Source organism: Eptatretus burgeri, chromosome 13 (assembly GCF_056783735.1).
Source record: "Eptatretus burgeri isolate ZD-2024b chromosome 13, Ebu_testis_v1, whole genome shotgun sequence".
Taxonomy (NCBI): domain Eukaryota; kingdom Metazoa; phylum Chordata; class Myxini; order Myxiniformes; family Myxinidae; genus Eptatretus; species Eptatretus burgeri.
Genome location: NC_140973.1, coordinates 18899119 through 18916250, shown reverse-complemented (window position 1 = coordinate 18916250; position 17132 = coordinate 18899119). Strand labels below are relative to the sequence as shown.

The 17132-nt window shown below is 42.2% G+C and overlaps 1 protein-coding gene across 1 annotated transcript in view; it reads right to left on the bottom strand.

The window, feature by feature from the left end:
* Window positions 1–17132, bottom strand: part of LOC147013981 (prostaglandin E2 receptor EP4 subtype-like) — a 30673-nt gene that overhangs the window by 4274 nt on the left and 9267 nt on the right. The gene's annotated exons all lie outside the window — the stretch shown is intronic.

Below are 17132 nucleotides of genomic sequence, written 5' to 3'. Positions count from 1 at the left end.
TTTTTGTTATTTTGTTCTTTCTTTTAATTTGTTTTGCTTTATCCTCATCTTTATCTAACCTTCCACTGGCCTCTTACCGAAAGTGGCTCTTATGCCTTGTTTTGGGTAATTTCCATAACAACAAAAAATGTGCACCACCACTTCACCTCCAATTTTGGATTGCTTCTGCAGGGCCACTTAAGTCTTTTTTAACACCGAGATTTAAAGGTCACAGGTAAAGGAAAGCTGTGTCATCGACCATGGTTTCACCCTTATTTGGGCTCATCAGGACAGCATCGTGGTTTCATCTGCGTCGGAGTGGCAACCCATCCAGGATTGTGCCCAAAAGCCCAGGAGACTGCTTTGGCAGCACCAACACTGTTCAGAGTATGGGCCCGATGGATGGTTGGAGGACGGCATACCACAGAATCCTATGAACATGGTGGTTTAATTTCTTCAAGCACTGATTTCTTTGTTTTTCTTGCAGTCCATGGAATTTTTAACATTTGTCTCCAACATCATATTTCAAAATAGTCAATCTTCATCCTTTCTTTCATTATCACTGTCCACAACTCGCATCCATATATTGCAACGAGAAATACCAGATCATTCCCCAGCCTCCTCTTGGTTTGTTTTGTCACATGTTTGTCTTTCCAGATGTTTCTCAATCCTGACAATGCTGTTTTCTCCACATTCCCCACTCATTTCAATCTTAGAACCCAGGAAGATGAAACCTTGCACTAGTTGCACAAGATCGTCTCCCAATGTGAACATGTCGATCTTCTCAGTTGACAAGATTTTAATATTTTTCGGTTTAAATAAAGACCAGTCTTTTTCATTTTCCTTCTTCACTGTCTGCACCAGTTTCCTCAAGACCTCTTTACTTTCTGTCAACAGAGTGGTATCATCAGCATATCTCATGTTGTTGATACATCTTCCTGAAATCCTGACTGCAGACTCTATGTCATCCAAGTTTCATTTCCTCATCATGTTCTCACTATGCACCCGAGCTGTCTGACTCATCTGTCTCATTTTCCAATTCCAATCCATTCTGTCTCTCTCTCCGTACTCCTTTCTTAAAATAGCTTCTTATTTAGTGTACAGGATTCTTATCCTACATATCAGGTGCTCCGACATCCCCATTTCTCTCAGCATAATCCATATCATTTAATGATGAACACAATTGATCAACACAATGGGCTTCCAGTTCTGTGTCTGCTGTATGTGGGGACATTGGATCAGCAGTTCCTCCTTCCATGTCATCAAAGCCAAGTTTTCTGGACCAGATCTGTCAAGCCTTTCTGTTATATTCTCATCCCTGTCTTGCTGCTTGTTTTCATCCAATTTTCCATGGTAAACTGTACCTTGTGATGTACTATATTGTCCCATTAGCTATTATACAAGCCTTGACATTGTATATAAAAATCCATGTCCATGTGTAACTCAGGCCTAGTCCTCAGCTCACTGGCGGGCAAATTCTGTCCCTACCCTGATGCCGCGTGCCTCATTCCACTTCTTTGTTCCCAAATATTGTCCCTTCAGCATCCTCAACTTTACCCTATTCTTCTTCCTTGCTTCAAAAATTTACATAAAACTTAATTTTTTTTCACTCCAAAACACAAACTTAATTTTCCTGGACTTACTTATCCTCTCCTTTTCTCAATATATTCAAACCCTCATTCCTTATCCCCTACTTTTCTCGATATCTCCAAATTGAATCTTCATTGAATGAAACGCTTCATCCTTAAAATATTTGAAGAGCACTTTACAATTCTTCCGTTTCCTTATTTCTCCATCAGGAGCATCCGATGTGTTCTTCTTCTTCATACTTACGATTTATGCCTCTTCTTCTTCTTCCCATTCCTTACAAGGAATATTTTTCAAACCTGTCTGACTCATAAACGCTTTGTCCATCGACTCTCCTCTCAAACCTACAGCATCAATTTCCTCTATGCCTTCAACAATCATTCTTTCCACCCTTCCAATGATGTCACTCTCCGTATATCCAGATTTGGAATCTTGGAAAGTCTGGTTTTCAGACGTCTGCTCACGAGGATCAATTCCCTTCACATCCTTCAACAATGTCAAACCTCTCCATGTCAGTACCCTTCCCCACATCTCCTACATGCCCACGTCCTTCCAACCCCACCCCCTTCTATGTGTCCCCCTTGTCAGCATCCCTCCACTCCATGTCCCCTCTTTCCACATACCCCCTCAACACTTCTCCCTCAACCCACCCCCTCATCACAATCCCTCTCAGGTCCCCCCACCCTGGTCCTGCACCCTCCCCCATCCCACACCCTCCCCCATTCCACACCCTCCCAGTTTCCTCATTGTTCCGCACCCTCACAACTAGATTCCCTATATACAGTACTCGGAGTAGTGACAACTTGCAATTTGAAGCCATTTTGTTTCCATAGAGTGTGGGCGCACCGAACTTGCACTCATTGCGCATGAAGCGTGTTGTGTCGGTTTTCCAATCAAGCTGTCTTTCTCTACGCCCAAAAAGAAGATTATATTATTTTATACTTTTTTCCCATTCTTCCAACGTGTTTTTCGAATCAGCATAGAATCAGACTGGATTGATAACCTTAAAACATATCGCAGAAACCTCGGCGAAATGAGATGTGATGCGCGATGAAGGTTGACACTGATGAGTGCCTAATTAGAGATGTACAGAGTGTGTGAGTAGAAGAAACACAAAGGTAGTGACAGAATGCAGATATTTGAAAGAAGTGGAAGAAGGAAAGTTAAAAAGAGGAATAGAGGCACACCATCCATGCCAGATGTACACACCATCAATGGAGTAGAGATAAAGAAAAGATAACAATTGTGGGTGAAAAGAGAAAGAGCATGAGAAGATCGATTGATTGTGTGTTCTGCCTGAAGGTAGGTCCTTTGCTGTTTGGCAAGGGTGATCCTGGGTGGTTTGCCATTACCTTCCCAGCAGTAAGTCAGGGCAGGAATTTACAAGTTGGAAATTGCGCCAGCGATAGCTCACCTACTCTCTGCGAAGGACACCGTGGGATCTTTGACATCCACCAACGATTGCTAGCAGATGGGACACTCGGCTTAATGTCCATTCGAGGGATGGCACAAATATCGATAAATCACCCTGCCTGTGAAACACTGGGATGACAGTTAATTCTCTTAAACAGCTAAGAGAAGAGTGTGTGTACCTCTTGGCCATCTTGCCAGCCCTTTGAGAAGATATGGAAAGGAAAAGTTTCTCTTTGAAATCGAACGGAACAGGAAAGAAGAAACTTAGAAGAACAAAGGAGGAACTAGAAAGCATCTGAAAATGCAAAGCTTTTCTGCATCAGCTTTGTATTCAGACTTCTTCTTCTTCCATATGCTAAACATGATGAAACAGCCAAAAAATATACATATATATATACAAAAAATTGACTATTTTCGGTAATCTTGACCTTTTGACCTCAGAAGCAATAGGCTTCGGTTACTCAATGTGTAAACCCTGCTCAAATTTCAAGTCAATTGGATGAAAAGTGATATTTTTAAAATTCACCCTTGACCTTTGACCTTTGGATCTCAAAAAAAAAACAATTGGCATCTAGCTTTTGATTTGTGAACCAATTCAATGACCCAATATGCAAATTCTTAAAATATCAGGTCAATTGGATGAAAATTGACAATTTTATGTGATGCTGGCCTTTGACCTTTGGACCAAATTCTTAATTTGGCTTTTTCATATTCTCAAAATAAAGCTTTGTTGAAAATTTGATGACGAAAACTCAAATGGTTAAAAAAAATTATGGCCCAGACAGACAGAGAGACAGACACACAAGTGATTGCAAAACCCATCGATGCGTGGGGGACGGGCAAATAAAAGAGGGCTGCATTAAAATGGATGAGCCATAAGTGAAACAAACACACACACACACACACACACACACACACACACACACACACACACACACACACACACGCATTTTAAGGCCATTTTTCTCTGCTAAAGCAAGGGTTAGCCTTGCGGGCCCCATGACAATCATGGTTCCCTTTTTGATGCAATGTTTGATGGCCAGATGCCCTTGACGCCAACCCTTAAGTTGCCTCTTACGGCGTGCAGGGATAAAGTGTACCTATTCTAACCGGGGCACACACCAGGACCAGTACACTGGTACTCATTTCACCGACCTTGGAAGGATGACAGGCTGAGTCGACCCCACCTGGTGTTAATTCAGAAATCAACCAGGCTCAAACTCTGGACCCTAGGATCCCAAGCCAGCCACCCGAACCACTAAGCCAACACCAGGCTTTGTTGAGTCAAAAGTGAAAGAGTTTTTTTTTCCAATTCTTCATTTATTTTAACCAAAGTAGTGTGCCACTGAAAACATGCATGTGCATTCTTTTATCCTCGTTTAAAAGGCCGTCAAAAATGACAGGTTGGAATTATTTGATTCAAAATATCCAGACTGGAAGATATGATGTTTTGTAGCAAGAAAAAGCATTATTTTTAAAACACATGTGCAAATATTACCTTATTTTCTTTATCTTCTGGGACCTTTCATTTCGAGGGTAAAGCCTCATGAGCATACCAAAGCCTGAAGCCTCGGCCTAGCGTCAGGTGTGCTTGCATCTTCTTTATTTATTTATTGGACAGTGTACATATGTAAATGAACACTCGCTTTACTCTGCATGCTACACATCATGTGCAGCAAATTTCACCTCCCTGCACCTTGTATTTATTGGTTCACAAGTCAGTAAGTGACCACTATATTTGTTATTGGTGTGTGGGTGTGTGTCTGTCTGTCTATCCTGAGCATAGCTCTGTGGGTTTAGATCCGATCCTGATAAAATTTTGGTGGGAAGTTTTTATCATGATCTAGTTGTGTTTTCTTGAGAATGGGCATAGCGCGCCCATTATGGGCGGAGCCACTCCCAAAAAACAGTGTTTCTAGGGGGTAGCCGATTTCAATTTGCATCTTCTCCGAGGGGGTTTGTCGAATCTGGCAGGGGTTTTCGGTATTTGGTTAGCCTAATGGCACCTGCATAGCCCCACGGAGCTCGATTTTTCATTTTCATCCCAAGGTCAAGGTCAAGGTCACAAGGTCACGAACTTAGAAAATTGCGAATTTTGACATAAAAATCATACGACCGCCCAAACTTTGAGAGCTCGGATGACAATATTTTTTATGCATAATCTTGAGGTCATTCCCCACCTTAAGTCTTGAAACCATTTTGCTCTATCTCGAACACCTTGCCCATGGCGCCCCCTTCAAGTTTGTTTTTACGTTGATTTCATCAAAGTGCGAAATGCCATATAGCCTATATGATGTTATATTGTTCCTGGAATGTTCCAGAGGAAGTTTTGCACCAAAGGTCATAATCCTTGACCTTTGACCTTTAAAGTTCACAAAGGTCAAATTTTCAGTTGTGGGAATCGAACCGGGTTTTCGACCTTCTTTGACGAACTAACTCCAATAAGCAATAGCGCGTATCCTGTTTCCTTATTTTAATGTCAACAACATTGTTTTGTGACCTTTAAAGGTTACGCAAAGGTCAAATTTTGAAAGTTGTTGAACGAAACCGGGTTGTCGACATTTTGCAGCTAATAACCCATCACTCGTACCACATCATGTTGATCATTTTTATAACTTGGTCAAAAATTATCACATTGTCTCATCCTTGACTTCTGAAACACTCTACATCGGCAAATACCGCTCGTGAACCATTGCCGTCTCCAGACTTATTATTTTTTTAAACACTTCTGTACACCACCATTGAGACCCGGTTGCAAGTTCCCATCTACATTTCCAAAAGAAGAGATGTAATTACTCTTCAATGCAAAATATTTTTCAAGATTTTTTTTTTTATCCTAAAAAAATAAACTGTAGTGAACACACAGTCGTGTTAAAAGATTGGCCTTTAAAACCCTTCTTAAATCATCCTTTTGAAGGGGGACAAACATCACACAAACAAATACACAGACACACATTGTGTTTTACATGGTAGATTCCCATGAAATCTCTCATCTTCCATGGTTTCCCTTAATCCCACACTTCGTTAATATGTGCTCTTTTACTCTCTTCTCGTTTTCTCCCTTTTTCTCACATTTTTCTGATTCCTGTACATTTTTTCAATACAATACAATATACTGTTTTGTTGGAAGGTGATGCCGAAGGCAAATGGATCCTGAATTTTTTTTAGAACGAGCAGAGTACCCACCCTATGGGCGATCTTGTTCCAAGCATGCAACACATTCTTGTGACGCATACCTTTATTTGGGCGGTCTATAGGTAACTGAAACTATGTATAGGCAAAATAAATAACCCGGGTTCCGTGCATGAAGCAAAAACATACCAACTGCTTATAATTCAAAATACCTCACTGTACTCAAAAATGTGGGGACAGGAATACTGTGCTGTGAATGGTGGAGACTTGTAATACCCTCCCCCACCCCCACCTGGAGGCAGCGCTACTCGATACACATTTACATACAGAATTTGCGTGCCCCCCCCCCTCACCCCAAGACCACTGGCAAAGATTTTTTTAAAAACGCCCCGATATATCAATTCCGGGGTGATGCTGATCCTATGTAGTAAGTCTGGATGTAATCAGCCCAGAACTGTAGGAATAGCACAATAAACAAACAAACACCAGTCTGTGAATTCTATTAAGAATTAACCAAGACATGGACCATGACACGGTGTTAAAACAACACTTATACTTATTCAAATAAGTAAATAAACAAGCTTACATTACAGTCACACAAGATGTTGTTTCACCTGCAGCCTGTGGCTCCTGGTTGCATCATTCTCTGGAAGCACAAAGCTGTGCTGCTGATGCAGTGCCCCAATTACCAGGAAGCTGGTACTCATTTTGCCAACCTCGGAAGGATGACAGGCTGAGTCAACCGATCCATCCATCCATTGGGACCATATTCTGTGCAGAGCGTTGGTGCTGCCTAAGCAATCTCCTTGGCTATTGGGCACAGTCCTGGACGGGTCACCACTCCGACACAGGATACCAGCAAGCTGGCACTCATTTTGCCGACCTCGGAAGGATGACATGCTGAGTCAACCCCACCTGGTATTAATTCAGGATTCGAACTCAGGACCCTATGGATCCCAAGCCCACCACTCGAGCCATCAAGTCAACACCAGGCATGAGTCAACCCACCTGGTATCATTTCAATAGGACGACAGTGGCTCAAACTCAAGACCCTAAGATGTTAAGCCAGGCACCTCAACCGTTAAGCAAATACCAAGCTTGGACACACAAGTGATGTGTTTACTTATGAGCAATTTGCCAGGATGTTCTTGATATGTCATAAATTATCGACATGATTCCATGAATGATTTATGTCGTTTTACGAATTATACCCAACTACCAACTACAATATGATTCCAGCAGCACACATACTGTATGAACACTCGTTTTACTCTGCACGCGCTACATATGTGTACACACACACAGGACAACAACTTACCTGGCACAGAAATATTATGTGTTGATGGTCTTTTGTAATATCTTGCTCGCATGTGAAATCAAGCCAATGGTTCAGTGTTTTTAACGTTCTCTTGCATATCCTTTCTTGGGCAATGGTATGTGCACTAATTGCTTTTTACCTTTGAGGCCATACAAGATACAATCCTGCTCCAGATCTGTGTCCAGATAGGCGTTAATTTTTGATAGACTCTAAAAAGAGTTATTTTAGGAATTTTGTCATTACCCGGTGCTTTTCCATTTGTCAGCTCTTTCAAGGCTCTACGAACACGTATCTCACATTCCATCACGATTGGTTCTTGCTCATATTCACTTTCTTCGAAGGTTGCCATCATATTGCTACCTCGTTTGTATAGAGTTTCGGTATTGACCTTCCATCTTTCTTTCACCTATGTTTCTTCTGTCAGATTATTTCCTCTTCTACTCTGTTGTTTTTGGCCTCTTCTTTAACAATGTGTTCAATAAATGTTGTTGGAATGTGATGGGGGATAAAGGGAGTAATCTACAGGGTGCATGATAATTTAATACCCAATTTAAAGCAAGCTCAAATGAGCTAAGATCCTCGTCCTCTTAATGATGACGTCATAAAAACGAATATGACGTCATTGTGATGTATCAGGTTTGCGATAAATTATCTGTGCTAATGCCCGGCTTGATTCCTGCAAACAAAATTCAAACAGCTTGCCAAGTTTCAGAGATAATGGTATAAGTGATTTCCATTAGCGGCGATATTATGGTCAACTTTTTTTCTAGGAAGAATTTCCAAAATCCGAGACTGTTACTGTCTGCGCATAGGCTTTCTGCATATACACGGCAAGTTTCACGAAGATCCGATGAAAACTCTGGGTTGTGAAACAAAAAATGTCAAAAAATTGAATGACGTCATAAAAATTGATATGACGTCATAGTGATGTATCATATGTGCGGTAATTCATCTCTGCTAATGCCCTGTTCGATTCCCGCAAACAGAATTCAAAAAGCTTGTCTAGTTTCAGCGATAATTTTTTCGGCGATTTCCATTAGCGGAGATATTTTGACGTCATAACTTTTTTTTTCTCGGAGGAATTTTCAAAATCGGAGATGGTGACTGTGCGCAGGGTATTTTACATATATCTGCCAAATTTCAGGAAGTTTCGATGAAAACTGTAGGCTGTGAAACAAAAAAGTCCACAAGAAGAAGATGAAGAACAACAACGTGAGTAAGACTTAGAGATCCTCGACGAGGATCTAATAATTGGAGCAGTTTTAATTATGAACCGATTTGAATGATACAAACTGTAAATGAAAGAGTGTCCAGTGAGGTTTTATGCACAACTTTCAACCTCCACATATTCTCCAGCATTGTCAGTCAACACGATTCCTTATTCAGAATGGCACCTTCACTGCTGCTGATCGCAACATGTTTTCAGGAATGTTGATGAGAACATTGGTTATTCTCTCCTCCAGTTCATCAAGGTTTTTTTGCTTCATGCTATTGGACACTATCATTAATATTTTGTTTCATTAAAATCGGTTCATAAATAAATATGCTACAACAATTTGAAATTGGGTATTGACTTATCATACATCCTGTCGATCAGTTATGTCATTTGTACCTGTTTAGCATAAGGAGTAAGCTATCAATGTGGAAATGAAAGGGAACATGTGTAAGGATGTATCAGTAGCTATAATCGTGATTTTCCTCCCCCATCACATGTGTCTAAGCCCACTCTCACCCCAATTCCCTTATTGACACTGATCATCCCTCTGTAATCTGTCCTAAATGTCTTCCATTACTGAACTGACAGCACAGGCTCACCAGCAAGTGTGCCCTGCTTCATGGTACAACTTTTGCTGACCCCTTGCAGCTGCGCACTGTGTGCAAAGGCCACCGTGGTTACACTCAGCAGTGGTGGGAGTGTCACGGCATAGCACTGGGAATAAAAGGGGCGAGCTGCAGCCATGCTGCGTTGTCGTCATTATCCTCATGGTGGTTGGAGTTGGAGGTTCATGCCAGTGAGTGTGGGTGTGCTGACGACTGCGGAAGTTGCAATTTGTCCAGGACCGACTTCAAGCCATGACAGACCCCAAGCCGTGACAGACTTATTTAGCTCCGGTGTGGGGAGAAGCTTTCTTGTATTTTGTTTTTCCTCTCTGTGGTATGAATGTGATAAGATTGTGGTTATGCTGAACATGGTATTGAGGGCACGTGGGATTTTAGAGCGCTATATAAATTATAATATGTGTTTATTTTTTCTTCTCCTTCTCCTCCTCTTCCTCCTCATTCTTCCAGCCTTCCCTATTATTAAAACCTGTTCCAATGCTGGTGTGCATTGGCTGTGCTTGGTTCGATTGGTTGCCATTATAATCCCTGTGTGGGTAGATTCAGGACCGTTGGAGTTTTTGCGCCAAGCTCGTGAAGGGGTCATCAAATGCGATATGATTATTCAGAGGTTGCTCAAAGTTGAATGGCAGGAAAATGTTTCTTACAAAAAAAATTTATATATTTAAAATATATAGGGAATGAGGACAGACAATACACTAATCTAAAATAATAAGTGTGTGTGTGTGTATGTACATGCAGTCATAAAGCCTAAGATAACATTCTCTTTGCTAACCCCTCCCCCTCCCCGCCTCTCTCTCTGTCCCCTCAGAGGTAGTTCCCTTGGGATTGCTCACCCCCCTTCAGTATACCCAGTGAAGTGACGGGTGGTATTTGTTCGAAAATAATAAACGGAACGAACCAGTCATTCGAAAGACAAATGAAAAGGAAATACACATACTTATTACAAGAAATAACTAAACTAACCCCGCTATGGTGCCAAACTACCGAACTCAAACCAGCAACAACGGGGAACAAAACATGCAAGGACTTGAGGAGGCATGAGGGGTGGGATACAAGAGGATATTGGTAAATGATGTATGATAGCATTTACTATCTCTGGAATCAGTCCTTCACTGGGAGTGATGAAGCAAAGGTAGCTGAGATGTCTTCCGATTGAAATACACAGACGTGTCTTTTGAGTCCGAAGAACTGCTTTTCCAGCACTGGTCCAATTCTTTGGCCACCCGCTGTCTCTCTGTGGCACCATTTTTCGGGCTGTTCCGCTCTGCAAGGCGGCCCCACGTTAAAGTCGTCCGCCCTCAGCCAGGGCCCTCTGCAGTTCTCTGGGGCAAACAGCCCTGATAATGTCCATTAAAGTGCTGGGTGTCACAAGTTCTCCATCTGGCCTCACCTGTACCAGATGTTTAAACACAATATAACATTTCCCTATTCTGCTCTAAGGTTTACAATCACTGCCTCCTCGGTGCACATTTTACCATGCAACTTACCTCTGACAAGTCCTTAATACAGAAATAAATCAAAGTTATTCGAGCACATGGTCCAGACTATTGTTACCATATTCTATCGATGGATCCCCTTCCCCTTCCCCTGTCTTGTAACAATATTGTTTTGGGTTTGCCGGCTGGGTCATGAGTGGCCTCTCAGACCCGCTTACCGACCTTTGACCCCAAAACCGATGAGCCGCAGATAACTCCGTAGCACGATGGGTTGCTAAGGGCCCTGTCACACCTTGACGTTTCAGCCAGCAATGGCAACGTATAAAAATGTATGTAAAACGTTGGCGTACGCTGAAATTTTGATGTTTTTTTTAAAGTTTTGGGCGTATTCATAACGTGTTGGTCATATGCATAACATATTAGTAACGGGCACAGAACGTTTCGTTGTGTTATTAATAACTTTTACCAATGAATGCTTAGCCTGTTGTCGGCGTTCACAACCTATGCCCAACGATAGTTTAACTTACGCATAGCACGCTAAACGTATCGCCGGCGAACTCGTGGCGTAGCTTGTTAAGAACCTGCCGGACGCCGATTTAAATCATAACCACCTGAGAATTTGAAGTGTCAACATTGCAGTCACACCTTGACGATTTTGCCAGCGTATGCCGGCCTATGAAATATGTGTCTAAAACGCTAGGCGCACGTCAAATACGGTAAAGGTAAGTTGTGTATACGTTAAGAGTAGGCTGGAAAACAATGAAGTACGCTGTCATATTACGTGGTACGTGTAATAGGTCGTGAAATTTCAAGCATGCTAAAAATTTTACGACGTACTCGGCGTATGGCTAACACGTTCCATATGCGTCGTCATATGTTCTTGGCACGCTCCGCGATCGTTTACACACGACGGACACACGTTACTTGTAGGTTACTCATAAGTCGAAACACGTCAAGGTAATATTTAACATACCCGCAACCTAATTTTCAACCAATGGGTAACGTCTTTTTAACCTATGAGTAGCGTGCTCTGAACCTATGTTTAACATGCTTGAAACCTATGAGTAACGTGCATTGAACCTATTTGTAACTTGCCTTGAACCAATGACTAGTGTGCTATGAACCTATGAGTAACGTGCGTTTAACCTATGTGTAGCATGCTTTGAACCGAAGTATAACGTGCTTCTAACCTTTGAGTAACATGCGATGAACCTATGTGTAACGTATCTCAAACGCACATTGTCGTATGTAGACGAATTAGATTGACGTCTTCCGGACGACGACAGCACTTACTGAACGTGTTTCTAACTTAAATCTACCGTGTAATGGCGTATTGGCAGAGTTTATGGGAATTGGTATATACAAATGGGCTTCACAAGAGGAACCCATCATTGTTCCAGACTCCATGTTGAGTAGATGTCAATGCCAGTCGTATCAGTAGTACTAATACTATTAGTAGTAGTTGGTGTGCGTGACTAGTAATAGTAGTAGTAGTAGTTGTAGTATGTCTATTTCAGTAGTAGTATGTGAGAGTGATGGGGAGGGTGTGGGTGATGATGGATCCTCTTATCGTCCACGAATAGGAGACTACTTTGCACCATTGTTCGATGTTCTTTTCGGCTAATTTTTTTTCCTCATTCCCACGATGAAATATTTCTTTGTTTTACTTTGTAAAGTATTAAAAACGACTTTGACACATGCATAATGTACTAGTAATGAACACAGAACGCTTCGATAACTTATAGACAAGTTATACCAACGATTGTTTATCGTGTTTTAGCCGTCCACAACTTATGCCCAACGATAGTCGAGCGTATGCATAGCGTAATAATTCCCAAGCACGTTATTCATAGGTTATAAATAAGTCACGGGTACCCGAAACATTACTTTGATGTGTTTCGACGTATGAGGAACTTTCAAGTAGCGTGTTGCGAAGTGTGAACAACGTTCGTGTAGCATGCTAACAAAACGTTACTCATAGGTTAGAAATAAGTTTCGTGTACGCGAATGTTACCTCTACGTGTTTCGACTTATGAGTAACATACAATTAACGTGTGTCAACGATCGCATGACGTGCCTACAACTTTTTGCCAGCGTAGCGGAACGTGTGAGCCAAACGCCGAGTACGTCGTAAAATTTCAAGCATGCACATTTTTTTGGACAACCAAAAAGTACAACATTTTAAACCAGCATAATACGACCTATGGTAGTGTTTTTCAGCGTGCACCTGACGTATACATAACGTACCCGTAACGTATTCGACGTGTGCCAGCATTTTAGACAAATTTTTCATAAATCGGCATACGCTGGCTAAATCGTCAAGGTGTGACAGCCCCTTTAGGCCGAGGTCACATTTGCTCTACGGCGAGGATACAGCGGCCGTACACCCTCTGAATTGACAGAAACGTGTTGCGGCCGCAGCGTTTCTGCGGTGGCCTCAGGGTGGCCCTACACCGTTTGCCTATATTTTACAGGCCGTAGGGGTCGCCGTGGAATTATAGCGCGGAGTTATAACTTTTTTCATTTCTACGTTCACCGTAGCAAATTCGACAAGCCGAAACAAAAGAACTGGTTTAAAAAATAATAATAATAATAATAAGAATCCACTCGTTACCGTCCGTCTGGCCGCACGATCGCCTTAGGTCCCCCCTGCGGTCCCACTGCGGGCACCTTGCGTCTGCCTTGAAAATTCTATGGCCACCACAGGAACGCCCTAAGGTCACCGTGCGACATCAAATCAAAGACCGTACGGCACCCCCACATTTTCAGTCTCCACAATTTATAAATACGCCGTGCGGCTCCCCGAAAAATAAAAACATATGTGACTGCTACATTGTGTGACCATGGAAATACTGCGGCCACCCTATAATTGCTAGTGGCCGTAGATTTTGTAGACCCCACGGCCGCCATGGCAAATGTGATTTAGGCCTAAGCAACCATGGATGCTGTCTGAGATAATTAACTTAGGTAGGGTCCTGGCATCCAATTCACACATTATCTTCCTGACAAATCAATCCCCCCAGATAGGGTACCATGCTCTCGATGCCTCACTCCAAAATAAATTGAGTATGGCCAAGCGGAACGGTAAGTGGGACGTTGGCTAGTCTGACTGTCGTGAAATTGCGGGGCAAAGCTCCCATCCACTATTCACACACTAGTGTCTAACCCAGCGTTTCTCAACCTTTTTACCCTCGTGGAACCCTTGAAATAGTTTTCATGTCTCAGGGAACCCCTGCATAAAAATTATTATATACCATTATTAATATCTAGCTCTTTTATATTTTTATAGTAGTTCACGTGGTAAATATAATTTTTTTTCGGATACCTGGTTTAAGGAAAAAATGACCCCCTTTTGTCAAATTTATTGGCAATGAAAAAAAAAAAACATACTGCTCGTTTATGAGACCTCACACGGAGGTTTTAAATATTCGATTAAAAAAAAAATATATATATATATATATATATACATATATATATATACATATATATATATATATATATATATATATATATATATATATATATATATATATATATTAGACTTATGCGCTATTGCAACTGCGTCGTACCTCCTATTACTCCTGTTTTGTTTACATTGATGACATCACGAGGTAGTTTCTCGCAAGTTTCTGCGATTCAATGTTCAAACATGTTTCAAACCACTAAAAAATTTGATTGAATTGGGCCAATCTGCTTGCTTTGTAATAGGGTTGTGCTGCTTGGTCAATTTAAAAACGCCATTTTTGAAAGTGTTTGTCAACACCAAGTCTGTTTGACAATTTAAAAAAAAAAAACACCTCATGTAACTTGATAAACAAAACTTAAACAAAGAAAGCTGAAGCAATAAAGGAAACAGAAGAACTGAGAGAGAGAGAGAGAGAGAGAGAGAGAGAGAGAGAGAGAGAGAGAGAGAGACAGAGAGAGAAAGAGAGAGAGAGAGAGAGAGAGAGAGAGAGAGAGAGAGAGAGAGAGAGAGAGAGAGAGAGAGACAGACACACACTTCGCGCTAGGAAGCACAGAGAAGATAGATGGACACTGTGCACGCGTCCCGTACTTGAGTCAGTCACTCAATGATACACGAATCCGCCGCGTACAGGACGTCCACTAACCAGTGAGGGCGGTTTCACACTGGCGCCATATAGACATCGTTAAATACATTCCCTGTGATTGTTATAATTGTAAATGATATAAGAGGTTGAAGCCTCTATTATAATAACCAAGGAGTTTCCAACAATATGCCGTACGTGTGTAGTAAAATTACGAATATTAAATCAAACAAAAACTACTCAAAAATACATTAGCCTATTTATTACTGTTTCTCGCGGAACCCCTAGCGACCTCTTGCGGAACCCTCGGGTTCCAGGGAACCCCGGTTGAGAAACACTGGTCTCACCAATCGAGAATGAGACACTCAGGCAGGCTGGAAATGAAAGGACATGTTTAACAAATATGCACATATTTACAAACAATGCAGTGTCACACAAGAAAGTATTACCCTTGTACATGCAAGCCCCTTCGACAATCCTCATAAAACTACAAATATACTGCAGGTTCCTCATTTACTCCAGGAAGTTAGAAAAGAGTGATAGAGATAAAGAAGGTAGGGCTCATTTGACAACCCCTCACTCACCAGATGTAAGCCTGCGGGCTTACGTGGTCCCAATGTGAAAAGGGGAGGGGGACGAAAGAAGAGAGGGTGATGGTGTAACGTGCTGTGCGGGGAGAAATATGGTGAATGTGTCGTAATGCATAGAGAAAATCGTGAATGCAAGTCAGTACCCCTGCTTTGAGCAAGTCGAAGGGGAAATCGTTGATTGCTCTCTGTGCATTCAAAGTGAACGATTAGAAGTGGAGAAAACAAGGGAAAGATCATGTAAATCAGTGTGTAATCACTGGCATGTCCAGAGAAAGAGCTCTGCAGCTTGTCTGCACTCACTCCATGGCTGGTCCAACCCTCCCAACAGAGACTGTCTGTGCAGTGGCTCACGTTCACATGGTTCATTCCTTGAGGACTCGTTCTAGCTCTCTTTGTTCCCTGGACGTACACGACACCGAGTTCTGGGCTACCCAGACCTATAAAGCCCTTCGCCGAGGCATGCTCAGCGTCCTGGCGCAGCTTTGTTGTTCACGGCACTGCCTTCACATTGGAGCATGGCTGTTGTCAAGCCATGCTCATTGGTCGAACTACCGGTTTGGGGACACTGTCCTTTGGTAATCCCATCCATATGTGGTCCTTGCTGCTCCATTGGCCACTGGATCTTCCTTTGATGTGGCTTTGTAGTGAAATGCGCGTTTGTGTGTTGCAAAGTGTGTATAGATGTGCTGAAACGAGGTGCAGGGAATGAGAGAGGTGAAGAGGGATGGGAGATCGAGAAAAGAAGGGATTTAAGAAGAGAGGGGATCTGGAGAAGAGTTACAAAGGGAATGCAAAGCTGATACACAAAAACAATGCATTTCCCTGTCCACCGATATGAAGGGAAAGGTAATCTATCGAAGCAAAATACTACCGAGATATCTAAAGGTGAGGGATCCTTTATGTGTTGGATGTAACTCCCCAGGGTCTTCCAAAACTGCAACACTACCCCCTCTTCTGTTCCAGTCTCGTCCCGAGTCTGCCGGCTCCAGTGCGTGTCAGGTGTAGTTTCCTTGAACACAATTACTTATCCTATTGGATCCCTGAGTGCGATATTTGGTTGTACAGGAAAAGCTTCACACATGTCCCCACTACGAAAAATAAAGAAAACTAATACATTGCAAAACTACCCCAACACATTCACTCCACACACATATCTACACAATTCCAAATTCAATTCTACTTATTCACATATAACCAGGTGGGTTCAAACACGATACACTATCTACACTCCACACTGGTCCATCGTGTTGGTCTTCAAGAAGTGTCCTTCAGCAGTGGCCTAACATGGCCATAAAAATGGTCCATGGTCCAAAAGTTATGCTGACAAGCAGTCCTTGGGGAGGCATGACAAGGATGGCAGGCAAACAGGCAGGGCAACAGGAGCTCCACAATCAGCGAGGGCAAAGTCTGCACAACCGTTCTTTTCAGAGCAACCACTGACTCGCACTGTGTCCACTCTTATTCTAAGCTGTTATCTTATCCAACACACCTATCAGGTATGAGGGGAGGATCTTTCGGCAGCCACAACTTCTTCTACGGATGGGGGTCGGGGGGGGGGGGTGGCGAGTGAGGTGAGGAAAGAATCCCAATATAAGGCAGAGACAGAGGAACTTGAATAGAGACGAGAAAGAAGAGTGGAACGAATCTTAGTTACTGGACAGCCTCGAGCATCCTGCAGTTTCTCGTCAGTTCGGTCTCACCTCTGCTTTTCCTTTATTCACCTTTCCTTCTTATTCTCGTTTTTTCCTTTCATTTCTTTATTCACTCTTCTCGTTCTCACATCTTTACT